This window comes from Amblyomma maculatum, chromosome 8, assembly GCF_055883805.1.
Source record: "Amblyomma maculatum isolate TAMU_Amacu chromosome 8, ASM5588380v1, whole genome shotgun sequence".
Classification (NCBI taxonomy): Eukaryota; Metazoa; Arthropoda; class Arachnida; order Ixodida; family Ixodidae; genus Amblyomma; species Amblyomma maculatum.
The window spans coordinates 31,348,903-31,367,264 of NC_139351.1; the positions used below are offsets into that span (position 1 = coordinate 31,348,903).

The window sequence follows — 18,362 nt, forward strand, 5'->3', positions numbered from 1 at the left end:
AAATTTTACGTATGCTGAAAAAAAAAATTCCAAGAAGAATTCGATTATATTATGGCTACCAGATCACCACAGGGTTTCGGTAAAATTATAAAGTTTTGAAACTGGCTTGAGAAATCTGAATTCCAATTCATTTATTCCGCCTTGCATAAAAATACAGATAGATGAGCTGCGCAACGGCCTTGAATAAAACACTGGCAGATAATGTGCGAAACAATAATTAAACCATTTATTCTTCAATACGCTCGTACAGTAGCGGTGGCGTAGAGGTAAAACATATGCAAGACGACCATGGTTCGAACCCCGGTGCCGCGCAATTCTCTACCGGATTAAAAAAAAAAACCCAAACAATCCGAGCATTGATGGAATTGCATAAACAGTAAAACCAGTTGCTGGGCTAGCTGGCGCATATATCACAGAAAAGGAAAGGTTCCACAGCGCTAAGAAATTCACAGACGCACACACACAGGACTGGCGCTGACTCCAACTTCTTTTTTGAAACAACAAAATGAAATTTCTTCAAATGACCAAAATAATGAAACATTTTGAACCATGCTCAAAAAAAGGAAAAAAATGCTCCCACACCATAGGCAAGGTATGTATGTCACGTTAGGCCTTCCTTATCAAAACAAAATTCAGAAGACGACTTTCGCCACTAAATAGTGATACTGAGGTGTCACTGACACATTGCAATCCCAGCGTTTTTTATATGAGAGGCTTAGAGCAACTCACGGGCGAGAGTGTCCCTGCTTAAATTCCTATTTTCTGCGAGCTTTGTTTCACATTTTGGCTCAAAATCGCACGATTGGCAGTGGGTGGTAGATGTAAATTTGGACTGTTTGTCAGAGAACGCTTGTAGTGTCAGAATAGTTTTGTCCACCCCAAAAATTGACAAACATGTGCGTACGAGTCACGGGCCATGACAATTGAAAACAAGGGTCGTCTATAAAGTATGTCAAGCCATACGTAAAATGTGTCACCGTGGTTGTTTACCAAATCCTCTTAACCTGTGGCAAGGTATACATCGGGCAAACTGTGTGAATGATCGAGCTGCAGGGCACAAGCATTCTCTGACAAACAGTCCAAATTTACATATAGAATTAGGTCCACCTTAAACTTTAATGAACATAGAGAAAAAAAGCAGGATTTTGAAAAGGGAGCTCTACTTTTACTCATACTCGTACTATCAACCAGCTGTTAGAAAAATACTCCGTATATACCAACCCCTATACATAGCATTCATTGATTACGGAAAAGTAATTGACTCGGTCGAAACATCCAAAGTTATAGAAGCATTGCAAAATCAGTGTGTAGATGAACCGTTCACGTGGAAGTACTGGAAGATGTCTAAGTGGCTGCGCAGCGCCCATAAGTCTGCATAAAAAAAATATTAAAATTCCTATAAAAAGTTTTCCTTATATCGGCCACCTTGCGCTTATTGATTAGATATAAGGAAGTATAACATGAAGAAAATTGAGCATGCTGTAAAGAACGGGGGAAGCCTTAAAGCGGTAAAGAAGAAATTGGGCATAGGCAAAAACCAGATGTATGCGATAAGGGACAAGGCGGGCAACGTCATCACTAATATGGACAAGATAGTCAAAGTAGCCGAGGAGTTCTATACAGATCTCTACAGTAGCCAAAGCAGTCAGGACCGTAATGAGATTGGCGGTAGGGAAAAACAGTCAGACGTTCCACCAGTGACGAAGGACGAGGTCAAGAAAGCACTAGAAATTATGAAAAGGGGGAAATCAGCTGGAGAGGATCAGATAACTACAGATTTGCTGAAGGACGGGGGGGATATCGTGCTAGAAAAACTGGCCACCCTGTATACGCAGTGCCTGGTGTCATCGACGGTACCGGAACCATGGAAGAATGCAAACATTATCCTCATTCACAAGAAAGGGGACTCTAAGGACCTTAAAAATTACAGACCAATCAGCTTACTGTCTGTTACGTATAAGGTATTTACTAAGGTAATCGCTAATAGAATCAGGACAACCTTAGACTGCAATCAAGCAAAGGATCAAGCAGGGTTTCGGAAACGGTACGCTACTATCGGTCATATCCATACCATCAATCAGGTGATAGAAAAATGCTCGGAATATAACCAGCCCTTATACATAGCATTCATTGATTACCGAAAAGCATTTGACTCAGTTGAAACCTCGGCGGTGATGCAGGCATTGCGAAATCAGGGGGTAGACGAGCCGTACGTGAAAGTGCTGGAAGATATATATAGTGGCTGCACAGCAACCATAGTTCTGCATAAGGAAAGTAACAAAATTCTCATAAAGAAAGGTGTTAGGCAAGGAGACACAATCTCCCCAGTACTATTCACAGCTTGCTTAGAGGAGGTATTCAGAGACTTGGAACTGGAGCAGTTAGGGATAAGGGTAGATGGAGAATACCTCAGTAATCTGCAATTTGCTGATGACATTGCCTTGCTAAGCAACTCGGGGGATGAACTGCAAATAATGATTGATGACCTAGACAGAAAAAGTAGAAAGGTAGGCTTGAAAATCAATATGCAGAAGACTAAGGTAATGTTCAACAGCCTCGGGAAGGAACAGCAGTTTACATTAGGTAGCGAAATACTGGAAGTAGTAGGCGAATATGTATACTTAGGACAGGTAGAAGACTAAGGTAATGTTCAACAGCCTCGGGAAGGAACAGCAGTTTACATTAGGTAGCGAAATACTGGAAGTAGTAGGCGAATATGTCTACTTAGGACAGGTAGTAACCGCAGATCCGAACCATGAAAAGGAAGTAACAAGAAGAATAAGATTGGGATGGAGCGCATTTGGCAAGCACTCGCAGATTATGACTAGCAGCTTACCGGTATCGCTCAAGAGGAAAGTATTCAACAGTTGCATCTTGCCTGTACTCACTTATGGGGCTGAAACGTGGAGGCTAACCAAGAGAGTTCTACTTAAGTTGAGGACAACCCAGAGGGCTATGGAACGAAAAATGGTAGGGGTAACATTAAGAGATAGAAAGCGTGCAGAGTGGGTCAGAGAAATAACTCAAGTTACCGACATTCTAGTGGAAATTAAGAAGAAATGGACATGGTCAGGACATGTAGTGCGAAGAGAGGATAACCGATGGTCACTGAGAGTAACAAATTGGATTCCAAGGGAAGGAAAGCGTAGCAGGGGGCGGCAGAAAGTTAGGTGGGCGGATGAGATTAAGAAGTTCGCAGGGGTCAAGTGGATGCAGCTAGCACAGGACCGGGTTAAGTGGAGAAATATGGGAGAGGCCTTCGCCCTGCAGTGGGTATAATCAGGCTGATGATGATGATTATGATGATGATGATAAAAAGTTTTAGGCAAGGAGGCACGATCTCCGGACGCCCCGACGAGACACGACGCACATCTGCGTCATTCGAATGAAAAAAAAAGCAAAGAGCAAAAAATTGCAAAAACGAAAAGTATGATTGCAAAGTAACTAAACAACTTTGAAAGTAATAAAGTAATTCAATATTAATGTTCTTTTTTTGCTATACAAGTCAATCCGCCAACCTCACAACCATTCTCTGTGACCGCCACTGGCAGAAACGCACTAATAAATGGAGAGCCAGCATTCCTTTTACTCTGAAAAGAATGTCAGGCCCTTGTTTGCCCTGCTAATTAAACATTTTTTTCTTCGTTGACAATGTGACAACGCATCTGTCCACGCGCTTTCTCTCATTCCTCGATGATGCTGGAGCCAGGAGTGAAAACATATATCTAACCTGTGTACGAAGTCTGCAAGCTCGCTCGCTCAAATATTCAAAAAGGAACTAAAGCTAAAGCTAGAAAACTAAAGAGAACATCGAGGCGCTGTACACGCGCTCGTTTCGACGCCATAGATTAATCCTGGCGGAGTATCTACGGAGGATCACGGACCATTTATTGAATGTCGACCTCTTTCCCATTTTGGAACATAGGCCCTCGGAAAATATATGGATCTCTGCTCTTTTTTTGCTAGTTTCAGTTTCACAGTTCTTCTGCGCATTATTCTTCTCTTGGTCCTTATCTATTCATTGCCATTCTCAGGATTTGTGACATTTTGCATTACTATTTAAAGCACTGAAACGTAAGGACAGCAGCTTATCATTTTTCATTCTGTGCAAAATGAGGTCAGATGTAAAGGTGAGTCGCCCTATAGGGAGTATGATATAGTTTCGTCAATTAAACGTAAAATCATCACTGACCATTGATTTGGGAGTGCTGAAGATGCACTCTACAGGTCCAAGTAATTTCGCTCTAGACTCTACAGTTTGACAAGAAGGCTTGGGAACGAAATTACGATTAATTCAGATCATAACGATGGAATTAAGAGGCGACCTTACTTAGTTTAGCTGGTTCACATTTCGCATTGGTAATAAAGAGGTAGGTAAGACAACCTCAAGAAGAAAACCAATCACTTAATGCTTCTGTATGTCATCTGTGTTACGTTAAAGCATTGAGTTGGCGTGGCAATGATTTTTTTTTCTTTTTTTTTTTTGAGGTCAGGACTGGCGGAACTATTTTCTGTTGAGTTAGAGGCTGTGGTTCCAAGGTTTCGTAGTCAGTGGTATCACAGCCTGTCGTTGTCATTTACCCGTATTAGGCTTTCAAACTTCGACGACCACATGTAACAGCTAATGTAACAGATATTTTAGGCTCTAAGGATCATGGCTTTTGGAATGGTGCATAATGTTGCGTTGCGTAACCGCCGTTCTATTACAGCTGAACGAAAACCGCATCCTATCTAAACGCAATGAGCCTAATGGAAGTCCGTCTGCTCCGGCTGGTGGATTGCGAAAACTCAACCGCTCGGAACAAACAAAAGATCAAATGGCATTTGCGGAAAGGATTGCCGACAACGCCCCTGCGGAGGGAATTCCTTTCAGCCTTACATTGGTGAATTCATTTTTTTTTGTCATTTTGCTCATTTTAAACGAAATCCTTAGCAGAAGCGTCTCCTGTCGCCCAACCTGCCCTCTTCATTGCCGAGTATATGCGCATACGAAAGGAACACTGGAGAGTTGACAGCGGCGATTCAGATTCGTCTGCAGATATAAAAAATACCCGATTAAAGCTATACAAAACACGAAAAAGCAACAATCACGCAAACCACAACAAGAGAGACCAGTTAGAAAGAGTTGGATTTAACGAAGCAACACTATCACGGCCGAGAATTGACGAGGACGACTTTTTTTGCGAAACAGGGTTTCTGTTCGCTCCTGAGCACGACCTAGTTATGCTCCTCACGTTGCAGAGAGAGCGACAGCCGTCGCGCACTCAGGAACTCCCTCGGCGAAGGCACATGGCTTAGAGCCTCTGCCACTGCTTACCTCAGCACACGCGCCCGACCAGGCATCGAGTGTCCCCTCAACAGCTTGGTCGACAGCCCCCGTTGCTGTTGATTTCACCGAGGGACCCACCACAAAAACAGAAAGGCATGAGATGTCTAAAAGATACGCTTGAGAACGATGGGTGCAGCTTTGTACAAAAGAAGCGAAAAAGGATGGAAGCGATGGACGTGACAACTAGCTTTAGTGTCCGCCCATCTCTCTGCTCTTCTGAAACTTTTGCGATAATCTTCAACGTTGTTGCGAATTGGTTATATATCAGTACGCTGACCAGACGTGGCACCCAAACTGCAATTTTAGATGTTGTGCGGGACTTCTTGGATGACTACAGTCAACGAAGAAAAATAAAGCGAGACTACACAAAATTGGGGATGGGGTGGGGCGGAGAAGAAGACTGTCTTTCCTCATGAGCGGCACGTCTCAACCGTTGGGACTGTTGTTTACGCTGAGTCGCGCAGATGGTGTCTAGTGTCGAAGTCTTCCCTGTCGCCGCACCGTCACTGGCAGATGCACCCGCTTTTCAGCATTCGGTTTCGCCTCTTCAGGATCAGCCTCGCAGAAGAAACCGCGAAAAAAAAAAAAAACACTGAGTGTATATAGTCTGATGTGTTTGCCCGGAGGAACAAGAGCAACGTATACGAGTAAGCATTACTACGAAACATTTTTGTTCACGATTGTGACATTTGTGTTAAATGTGCCTAGCTTTCCGGCCTGGCAGTGTGGCTGTGCTTAAGTAGATACTAGTCGGCGTTTGTTTTGTTGCAACAATTCAGCATCCTTGCAGTTCCCCTAAAAAATCCACTAACGTCTGAAATTCTGGTACCGAAAACATCAATAACCAAAAAGAAATTGTGTAAAAGACATGATGGCTTGATCGACTGCGTCGTCTAGCAAAGTAAATTTATTTGGTAATGCGAACAGCTACAATCCAATGTTTGTTATCCTATTCTTTGTTAATTATTTTCCATAACGACTTTGAGTCAAAATTAAAATTTTTGTTTCGTTTCCCTTTGTGGATGTCTGCTATGATCAGCCTGATCGATGTTTGTATGATCCAGTATGTACACTGCGTTAAATTATACAATTTAGGCGCAATTTATGAAAACAAGAGAGGCAATATACTTACCCAAGGTAAGAGTATGGAATGTATTGTTTTGTTTTATGCATTTTTCGTTATCTGCCGAAGCCTTTCCAATTTAGTTCAATCATAAGCGTACATCCTAAGAGTCGTAAGAGTGGCGTTATAATTTCGCAAAGTCTCCTTTTGGTGCCACTGCTTTAACGCTACCGACTCCTCGGCTGTGTTTCACGGATTTCTAAAAAGCAAAAAAGAAAAGTTCCCCACATTTTTTATTCATGCTTTGTCCCTCCTAGCTAAATACCCCAACCATCCCATCCTTCCTACCTGAGTACTTAACTAATCTTTTGTGGCTTCCGTCGTACGTAGTTGCACTCGTTCGGGGTGTTCGGTGTGTCCTGTCAACGTCAACAAGTGCCCCGTCCAACTCACATATTTGTGTGAATGCTTCTCGACCGATATTCCGCAAGAATAGTTTCCTATAAAAGTTTGGACGGTGTTCTGAGAGTGAATGCCTTCGGTAACGGAACTCTCAAAGTACTCGATGCCATGGGGCATCGTGCAGCGGAACACTAATTCCGCTCAGTTTGCGTATGAGTGCCCCACGCTCTCTATAAAATCGTGCGAACAGTAAGATGAAGTGGTGATGGTTACACTTAATCAAAAAAGAAGTTGCACTTTGAGTGTTGTGCAGCCATAACGGTGTGAGCGTAAGTTTTGTGCTGAGGCGATACAACAAGTAGTTCTGAGATGTGACAAGAGAAAGAGAAAGTAATTTAATGAACGGAAAGATGGAGATATCGACCGGTAGTAAAGAGACCCTGGCCTGCTACACGACACTAAGGGCGGGAGGAAAGGGAAGAGACGAGTTAGAGTGCGAATGGAGGGTGATCATGTCATAATACAGTGAAATCATCTGCGGTGTTACGAGTTACAAATGGTTGTTGACGTGCAACAAGCCACCTGTAATACAAGGCTGGCGCAAGTGCGGCCAAAGTGCGAATAAATTTTTCACATCTGCCTGCGTTTTGAAGTTCTCTTCCGGTGGCGTTCTACTGAAGATAAATATGATCTGTCTGTTTGGAAAGGTATGCCGCCGTGTTACGAGCGACTCCAAAGGGAGATGGTAATCATTGGTCGAGAGCTGTGTGTTTTTGAGCTATATTTTTCCGAAGTATAGGCAGACTCTTAGTACCGACTTGACTCAAGCAAAATAGAGAAATATTGTAATTTCCAAAAAGACAGATGTTTAGACGTTTAGGCCACGTTGCAATGGTCAATGGTCTTCCCGAATTCGACGGCAGTACACATTTGAGGTGCCGCCGACAAATGTCATTGTCTGTTCACACCGTCTCAGGGTCGTTGCTGGAGCCTTTTAATTTTTTCATACCTCAGGGTGTATGGGACGTTACAGTTGTGCAGCCGCCTTGACCAATCGTCAGGCTAAGGTGCTTGAAATCTGTTGTCACGATTAGTGTGTCATCTGAACCTGATTTCACCGCGTTTAGTGCATTCCAAACTCCAAACCGCGTGGCGTGTTCTTCATTCCATGGCATACCACACTTTTTAAGGCCGTCCTCCATGCCTTGCGGTTTTCTTGTGCTTCTCGTTGACCCTTGAACCTTACCTGCAAGGACGTTATTGCAGTATAGCTGGCGCATTTCTTCAAGTGAGTTTTAAGCGCGGAACAATGGGGCACAAGGAACAATGTAGACAGGGCAAGGCGCTTATGTAATTGCTATCCCTAACTCGTGGAACACTAGAAAGAGTTTTTTGGAAGAAGGCAGCAGAGCAGGCAACAAAACAGAAGGAGCACTACAGAGCAAGGCAGGGTGTATGGGACGCTGCAGTTGTGCAGCCGCCTTCACCAATAGTCAGGCTAAGGTGCTTGAAATCTGTTGTCACGATTAGTGTGTCTTTGCTGCCTTCTCCCAAGTTGTGTACCCAACTAGCTCAACGTTCAACTCTATTACCAGAAAGTTTGTAATGAATTTACATTTGGAATTTCACTGCTAGGTCAGCATAAATTGTGATCAAACTTTCCACTATTGTTTCAACACGATATCTGTTAGACGTCATATACTTGAATAACGTCTTAACACTGCGTGTGAATATGGTAAAGTTTGAACTCCTGATGTCTACGCATTTCACATGCATCCTTTTTTTCCCGGATAGTCTATATAGTTTCTTATTTATTTATTTAGAATACAACTCAAAGATCCCAGGAGTGGGTTATTATAGCGGCATAATATTAAAATTATACATTAGTTATCACAAATTATTTTCTCTGTGGACTTTTTAAAACCTTGCGGATTGTAGTGGAGCACGGCTTGCAGGGGAAGGTCATTCTAGTCTTTTGCAGTCAGGATTAAAAATAAAAAAGATGCGCAGTAGTGTGTTCAGATGGTGGATAAACACTTTTGTTGTTGCTGACACGTGCGATGTCCGGAGAGAGGGCAAAATGACGGAGTTGGATAGCTGTGAATGCCAAATTTATGAAAAAGACAAAATAGAAAACATTTACGTCAAGTAACGACAAGTAATAGGTTAGCTTGAGACTTTAGATTAGATACACTAGTGAAGTAGCACTAGATAGAGTAACCAAAGCGGATGACTCGATTTCGTACTGATTTGAGAGCGTTAGCAAGGAGTGCTTGGGACAGGTTCCAAATAGTGCATGCGTATTCTAATTTTGTTCGAACGAGAGTTAGATATGAAATAATTTTTCAGAAGAAAAGCAAGTTTTAAATGACGGTGAAGGAAACCAAATACAGTGGTTAGCATCGTTTTGGGGTTGTAGGTTATGTTAATGCCTAAGAATTTGCAGGAGGAAGCGCAGGAGATAACTGGATCAAAGTTTTGTAATTAGGTGGTGGGCAGTAATTTTATTCGTATTCATTACTGTTAAATGTGATTCAGATTGTTTTGTAGTGCGGCTATGTCGGCAGTACTACTGATGGGGCGATTGAATACACAATCATCAGCGAATAAACGAATGTTAGATGATATTGTCACGACTGAAGTCGGAGGGAGCCGTGAAAGTACCACGTAGCCAAGGACCCGAGAATGAGGTCGGCTTGTCGTTTCGAACACAGAGTCACAGCGTCCAGCACCAGCGCGCCGCTCGTGCCAACCACCGCTTCGTTGTCGTCGGCACCAAACACGGCTGTCGCGCGGCGCTAGGCACGTGGCATTATTCCCCCCCCCCCCCCCCCCCCGTGAAAGAAAACATCGTCCCGATGACAAGGTGAGAGGAGAAAAGAAAAAAAAAAAGATTAGGCGTGAGGTGAACTGTACAATGACGAAAGGTTTCACTTGCAGGGAACGCTCAGTCACGCGAAAAGTACGGCTTTAAGCGCACCACATGCACAATTTCAGGCCGCTGGCGTCGAACACTGACGGTCACAGTTCCATCTGGAATGACTTCGTAATTAACGTTGTTTAAGCGGCGCAGGACTTTATAGGGTCCGAAATAGCGGTGCAGTAGTTTCTCGCTCAAGCCTTTGTGACGCACGGGGGTCCACGCCCACACTTGGTCCCCTGGTTCGTAGTGGGCCTCCCTGTGCCGAAGGTTATAGTGTCGAGCGTCGGTGGCATGCTGCTCCTTGATGTGCAAGCGGGCCAGCTGACGGGCTTGCTCGGCCTGTTCTGCGAAATGGGCGGCGTCGGGTTCGACCGCTTCTTCCCCGCACGGGAGCATCGCATCCAACATCGTGCGGGCCTCTCTGCCATATACGAGACGGAACGGCGTAAACTTCGTGGTTTCCTGCGGCGCCGTATTGTAGGCGAAGGTGACATACGGCAGGATCTCGTCCCACATTTTATGCTCAACGTCGATGTACATTGAGATCATGTCGGCCAAAGTTTTGTTTAGTCGTTCCGTTAATCCATTTGTCTGGGGGTGATACGCTGTTGTTGTGCGATGCTCGGTATGGCTGAGAGTTAAGGTGTCCCGCAGTAGCCGAGCTGTAAACGCCTTTCCTCGGTCAGTAATGATGGTAGACGGTGCACCGTGTCTGAGCACAATGTCGTTCATAAAGAATCGAGCAACTTCGCCGGCAGTACCTCGGGCAAGGGCCTTCGTTTCAGCGTAGCGTGTTAAGTAGTCTGTGGCGACTGCGATCCACTTGTGTCCGTTCGAGGATAAAGGAAATGGGCCTAAAAGGTTCATGCCCACTTGCTCGAAGGGTGTGAGGGGTGGTTCAATAGATTGTAACATACCGGATGGCTTGAGCGTGGGTTTTTTTCGCCGCTGGCATTGTAGACAAGTCTGTACGTAACGTCTAACGCTCGGAGAAAGATGTGACCAGTAGTAGTTCTGCCGGACTCGGTTTAGGGTGTGTGTAAAGCCAAGATGCCCTGAAGTTGGTTCGTCGTGGCAGGCCAGGAGGATTTCGTGCCTTAGATCAGCCGGTATAACTAGCAGGTATGTTTTCGCACTCGACGTAGAATTCTTCTTATAAAGCACCCCATTGCGGAGGCAATACGACGACAACCCCCGAGCAAGGTACCGGGGTATTGTAGGATGCCCACCTTCAAGATGGTCAATAATCAGTCGCAGCTCGTCGTCGGCACGCTGTCTGGAAGCGAGATCGGACGTAGTGACTGCTCCGAGGAAGCTATCGTCGTCGGTGGCATCTGACGAAGGAGGGCCGACGGGCGCGCGGGACAGGCTATCGGCATCGGTGTGCTTCCGGCCAGACTTATAAATAACATCGAAATCGAACTCCTGTAGGCGCAATGCCCAACGTGCTAAGCGGCCACAAGGATCCTTTAAGTTCTTCAGCCAACACAACGAGTGATGGTCTGTGATGACGCGAAACGGTCGGCCATAAAGGTACGGGCGGAACTTGGCAGCGGCCCATACTACCGCCAAACATTCTTTTTCAGTGGTGGAATAGTTACACTCAGCACGGGAAAGTGCACGGCTGGCGTAGGCAATTACTTTCTCGACCCCGTCTTGGTGCTGAACTAGAACGGCACCAAGGCCGACGTTGCTCGCATCCGTGTGTAATTCTGTGTCGGCATCATCGTCGAAATGTGCCAGGATCGGGGGTGACTGGAGCCGGCGTCGTAACTCGTCGAAAGCCATCTGCTGCTCGGCGCCCCAGGAAAATGATGCGTCATCTCGAGTCAGGAGAGTCAGAGGGCTGGCCATCTGTGCAAAGTTTTTGATAAAGCGACGATAATAGGAGCACAGCCCCAAAAACCGTCGGACTGCTTTTTTGTGGGCAGGGACGGGAAAGGCAGCAACGGCAGCAAGTTTCTCAGGGTCAGCTCGGATGCCATCAGCACTCACGATGTGCCCAAGAAACTTCAATTCGGTGAACCCGAAGTGGCACTTTTGAGGCTTGAGAGAAAGGTTGGCAGACCGGACAGCTTCGAGAACAGTTCTCAGGCGGCGTAGGTGTTCTGTGAACGTCGGTGAAAAAATTATTACGTCGTCGAGATAAACAAGGCATGTCTGCCACTTAAGACCTGTGAGCACAGTGTCCATCATCCGCTGGAAGGTGGCAGGAGCACAGCAGAGCCCGAATGGGAGGACGCGGAATTCATAGAGCCCATCTGGTGTTACGAAGGCAGTTTTTTCACGGTCCCTCTCATCAACTTCAATTTGCCAATAACCACTCCTGAGGTCAATGGAGGAGAAGTACTTGGCTCGGCGAAGTCGGTCGAGAGAGTCATCAATCCGTGGCAGCGGATAGACGTCCTTCTTTGTCATACTGTTCAGTTTCCGATAGTCAACGCAGAAACGAAGTGTTCCGTCTTTCTTTTTAACGAGAACTACAGGCGAGGACCATGGGCTGCTTGAAGGTTGAATGACGCCATCGGCGAGCATCTCCTTGACTTGCTGTTGGATAGCGTCTCTCTCCCGAGGAGACACACGATAGGGCTGCTGATGGATGGGTCGAGTGCCTTCATGCGTGATAATCCGGTGTTTAATGACCGACGTTTGCTGCACCTTAGATGAAGACGTGAAGCCCACACGAAACTCCAGCAATAGATCTTGAAGTTGCCTCTTTTCAACGGAGGAAAGGCTAGAATTGATGTCGACAGCGTGTACGGCATCATCCGGTTCAGTGCTAGGCGTAGCTTCCTCTGAAGCAAAACATTCGGCGACTTCGTGCAGATGGTCGACGTAAGCATTGACAGTGCCACGGAACAGATGTCGATGTTCATTGGAGAAATTGGTGACAAGTACCTCCGTCTCTCTTCCACGAAGGAAACAAAGACCTCTTGCCACAGAAACTCCCAAGGCGAGTGAGAGGGAGACATTAGGCTCAACAACCCGGAGGCCGTGATGTGGCTCGTCACAAGTAACTCTGGCGAGGATGCTGGCGCGTGGTGGCACTGTGAGGCTATCATCGGCGACTCGCAGCGTGGAGTGGGACCCGCGGTACTCATGCTTTTCAGTGGCCAGTTTGGCGGAAAACGTCACCAAGCGGTTCGGTAGATCTATAGTGGCACCGTGCTCACGAAGGAAGTCGATGCCAAGAATAACATCACGAGAGCATTCGCGTAGAACGAGAAAAGTCGCAACAAATGTGCAGCCTCGCACCGTAACCCGGGCTGTACACATACCCAGTGGTGCAACCACATGTCCGCCTGCCGTACGTATGTCTGGTCCGTTCCATGGCGTCATCACCTTTTTCAGTGTCCTTGTAAGCCGCCCGCTAAGGATGGAATAATCGGCTCCCGTATCAACTAAAGCGCTGACCTCCTTCGTGTCGACGATAATAGGGATGTCCAGGGAGACCCGGCCAAGACCAGGGCCTGTTGACGACGGTTCGGAGTGAAGTGAGCGGTGTGGTGGCGGAAGCTGGACGGCGGTTGGGTGGTCGGCGTCGGGACAATTCAATGTCGACGGCAGGTCGGAGTGAAGCAAGCGGTGCGGCGACGGAAGCTGGGCGGCAGTTGTGTGGTCTGCGTCGGGGCAATTTAAGCGACACGGCGGTGATAACTGGTCGGCGATGCGGACGACGTCGGGGCGATCTGGTCTGTGCGGCGAAAACTGGACAGGAATTCGGCGTTCAACGTCAGGGCGAATCGAGCGGTGCGGCGGTGGAAGCTTTACGGCGAATCGGTGTGCGGCGGCCTCGCCCCCAAAGGTCGCCGGAGCTAGTTTTCCCGATGAGGACTCGAGGAACCATGGCGTCCAGCGGTATACCGTGACCCAGAGGGTGAAGAGCGACGAGGCGAAGGCGAGCGCGACTCGCGACGAGGAGAATGTGGCAGACTGGCGGGTGACGTACGCTGGCGGGTTACGTACTCGGCGATGTCCTGAGGCCGCTGACCAGGCCGTGGACGAGGGCTGTCGGGGGAAAATCCCCTAAGGCCCATCTGACGATAAGGGCACTGCCGGTACAGGTGACCTGCCTCGCCACAGTGGTAGCAGAGAGGGCGGTTATCTGGAGCGCGCCAGAGATCAGTTTTCCGGGGCGCCTGGCGCCGATCTTCCCAAAGGGGCAGCGGTGCCGCAGCGTGCACAGCGACCTGAGGTTGCGTGTAAGGCGAAGGGGTGGGTAGCAGGGCTGGGCGGCGTGTGACATCAGCATAAGTCATCCGCTCGGTGGGGCCCGGGGGTGGTGGTGGAACGACAGTACTTGTTGGTGGCGTGAGTGCATTCTGGACCTCTTCACGGATGATGCTGGCCAGGGAAGCTGCGCCAGGAGCTCCATAAACTTTCTGGAGCTCCTCGCGAACCACGGTGCGAATGAGGTCGCGAAGGGAGCTCATATCTGCCCCGGGATTGTAGTCGGTTCGGTCAGACGGCGGTAGTGTGGATATGGAATTCAGCGGCCGACCGTACTGGCTGCATCGCTGCTGTAACAGTTTCTCCATGGTCACAGCTTCAGCCAGAAACGCCGCGACGGTGGTGGGCGGGTTCCGCACGAGGCCGGAAAAAAGCTGTTCTTTGACGCCGTGCATCAGGTGCCGAACCTTCTTCTCCTCACTCATGGACGGGTCGGCGCGATGGCAAAGGCGCATGACGTCTTCAACGTACATTGCGACCCCCTCGTTTTGACGCTGAACTCGAGAGGTCAGGGCACGCTCGGCATTCTCTCGGCGGTCACTGTTGGCATACGTACCGAGGAGCTGACTTCGGAAGGCCGGCCACGTAGAGAATGTGGCCTCGCGGTTCTCGAACCATGTCCGAGCAGCGTCTTCAAGGCTGAAGTAGACGTTCCGCATTTTCGCAGCGTCGTCCCAGCCGTTAAACGTCGCGACCCTTTCATAGTGAGCTAGCCAGTCCTCGGCGTCTTCAAACTGCTCACCGTGAAATGGTTTAGGGGTACGTGGGGTCTGAAGGATGAGACAGGACGAAGGGGTGGAAGGGACAGTCATGGTACGGGCGGGCGGTGTCGTTGCCACAGCCAGAGTCTCTTCGTCAAGAGGGAAGGCCTCGGGGGACAAGCCTCGGAGCCGTCGGCTGGTACGATGAACCGGAGTGGTCACGAGAGGCGGCCGCGTAGGGTCGTCCGCAGGAGAAGGGATCATCGATCGCACCTCCACCAGTGTCACGACTGAAGTCGGAGGGAGCCGTGAAAGTACCACGTAGCCAAGGACCCGAGAATGAGGTCGGCTTGTCGTTTCGAACACAGAGTCACAGCGTCCAGCACCAGCGCGCCGCTCGTGCCAACCACCGCTTCGTTGTCGTCGGCACCAAACACGGCTGTCGCGCGGCGCTAGGCACGTGGCAATATGTTATTTGACAAATCATTAATGTAGATCAGAAAGAGTAAGGGGCCAGGAACAGTACCTTGAGGCACTCCGGAGACGATTTGGGACATTTGCGATGAACACGTGTTGGCGTATACGAACTGCTCACAGTTAATGAGAAAGGAATGAATCCAAGTTAGAACTGAAGGGCTTATATTTAGGCATAAAAGGTTTGAAAAAAGACATTTGTAAGGAACCTTATCGAATGAAGTCAATGAACACTCTATCTACTTAATATTAATATCAATTAAAGAGCCTATGTCATTAGTAAATAGTGGTAGTTGGGTTCTGCAGGATAGACTCTTTAAAGAATTATGTTGACTAGGATGAAAACAATAAATGAACTTTAGGAATTTCACTGTGCTAGTGTAGAGTACACATGTTCTGTTAACTTCAAGACAACACAAGTGAGCGAGATTGGACGGTAGCTGTGACATGAAAAAGGTGGACCTCTGTTTGGAACTGGAATGATCTTGCCCAGTTAGCCTGCACCACTCCAGATGAAAGGGACTGCTCAAATATGTGAGATAAAATGACACTCGTCACGTTTTTTGTGTTCTGTAGTATTTTGTAATTAATTTTATCAACGCCAGCTGATGACGTAGGCTTGAGCAATTCGATGAGCTTCATAATACCATGAGGGTCGAACGTCATGCCGGGCGTCGTGGAGGGGTCGGGTAACTAAATTTAGGTGCGTCTTCATCAGGCTCACTTGTAAATATTGCGGAAAAAGTATTGTTTGATACTTCGGCAGCTTCTTTATCATGAACTGGGAAGTTGTGTAGGTCATTCAGGTATAAAGGTTTCGAATATTTTGGGTTAACAACATTCCTGAATTTTTTGCGATTAGAGCGGAGCATTTCGGGCAGAGTGGATGAGTAGAATACAGTTTGGCTTTCGCTGAGAGTGATTGAAACATTTTTTTCAGCTCTAGCATATTTTGACTAAGCGCCTGCGGAATTAGTGAGTTTAGTTATTCTGTATAGACATTTCTTTTTATTACGAAGGCGCTTTGAAAATGCGTTGAACCGTGGTGATGAAGAGCGTTCAGACAGTACACAATTGTAGGAATGTGTGTGTCAGCAAGTTGTTGTATTTTAGCTTTAAAGAATGACCAGTTTATTTCAACGAATCGCGTTTAAAAATTCTTAAGAAATCTGGCGCTAAGAGCAGCAAGTTCACTGTTTATACGTTCGTAGTTACCTTTATCATAGTGGGTCATGGTTTTCTTTGATTTTAGTGCGTGGAAGCTGAGACTGGAACGATGCGTGTAATATTGCATGGTCACTGAGACCTGGTTGGTGCACAACAGAGGAGATGTTATCAGGATGAGAGGTTAGCACGAGGTCTAGATTGATCCAAGAGTGCTCTGTAACGAGTTTGGAGGGGAGGGGGGACTAGTTGCGATAAACCGAAAGTCTGGAAAGTGTTAGCAAATGAGCGTTCAGTGTTAAGTTTTGATATTGTGTGAGCTAGATTAAACCAGGTTATGGACGGGAAACTTAAATCGCCAAATAAAACGATGGGAATATCCGTATATATAGAAGATATCGTACGCAGGGCATCATGAAAATATACAACAAAATGTGAATCGGCGTCTGGTGGGCGATAGCATACGTCAGCAATTACCGGCGGATATGGAGTCTTACATGATGAAAATAAAATCTGCAAAGGGTTAATGCCTAATGCTTAAGTTAATGCTTATAACAGAGCACTGGACGTGATGTTTTGTAGCGGCGAGAATACCGCCCCCACGTCGAATCAAACGGTCAAGGCGAAAACTATCAAAACTATCAAATATATTAATTTAACCATGTTTCTGAAAGCAGAATGACACCGGGTTTGAAGGTGTCAATGAAATTGTGAAGGCGTAACGTTTCGGTAAAATGCTCGTAATATTAGTATAAAGAACTTTGCTAACACGATAGACATTGCTAACGCGACACTAGACGAGTAAAAAGTAACGTATAGATCAAGACGCTACATCAAAAATGTTTAATCCAGAGTTCTATCTCGACAAAGCAAAAGAAAAATAAGAACCTGATTTACGCCATTGTGGCTACAAAACCTCCAACAATTTTTTACTTTGCGAGCTCAAAATAAAAATTTTTAAATTCCAAGCGCAATCGCCAGTGGGAGCAGACTTCTTGAACAAAGTTCAGCTTGTTTCAATCCTGTTTCGTAAGAAAAGAGAAGCGGTAGGTTCCAGTGAAGGCGTACGATTGTGTAAAAACAGACGTGCAAAAACACGGGACGAACACTTCCCTACATCTGCATAAAGCAGCCGGGTAGATCAAATATTCTTCTATGCATAGGAGCAGCAGCAGCAGCAGCAGCAGCAACAACGACAACAACAACAACAACACTAAAAAGCACGTTTCGTGCAAAGGAGAATACCAAACAACAAAGCTCAAATGCAGCCGCGAGTTTTTCACTACGATGGCACCAAACAATGCCGGCGACCGGGGGAGGTTTATCGAAAGAAAAAGGACGGGCAGCGACGTGACGGCGCCGTGTCGGGCAACATTTCCTGCGCTGAACAGCCTGGCACAATACACGGAACGAGAGTGAGAGCAAATAGCGCTCACGACAAAGCCAGAGCCGACGACGACGCCGTGTCAGGCGTCAGAACTGATCGCCCGGGTGCGACGGGCGACCTTAATGGGATGGAGGTTCGCTAGGACGGGCACGCACAAAAATTTCTCCAACGTAGTCGTCCGCTTCGTTGTCGCGTAGGCGTGACACTTTCTGACAGGCGATGCTCTGCCCCGTTGTTTCATTTTTTTTTTTGACGATTCGGCAAGCTTGGTTGGCTTTAGCGAATTCCTAAAATAAAACGCTTTGGTGGCAGTGCATTACTGTCTTCATATGTACTACATGCGAGAATAACGTAGATTCTATTTGCGCGTAACGAAGAGTAGTAAGCAGAATAGTAAGAGGAAATCAGGTGAAGTAATGACTCTTTAGTGCAAGGCCAACTGCACGCGGCAAGGTGCCTGCCATCCACAGTGTCAAAACTCTAACATAAAAGTGTTATAGTTTAAACACTGGGAAACTAGCGAATGTAATTAGCCTAATTATGCCTATATGAGCAAATGCCTACGGGTCTTGCAACCTATCCTGTACAAATAACTAATTAGACCGACAGTATTTGGAAATAAATAGGTAAATGTAAATTTATGCGTTACTGAGGATTTTTTCTCTGCCACATTCCTAATTTGGAAATCG

General features: G+C 46.8%; 1 protein-coding gene across 1 annotated transcript in view; it reads right to left on the bottom strand.

Annotated features, from left to right (window-relative positions):
• LOC146180850 (protein O-mannosyl-transferase TMTC1-like) overlaps positions 1-18,362 on the bottom strand; it is a 158,141-nt gene that overhangs the window by 93,232 nt on the left and 46,547 nt on the right. The window lies entirely within an intron of this gene.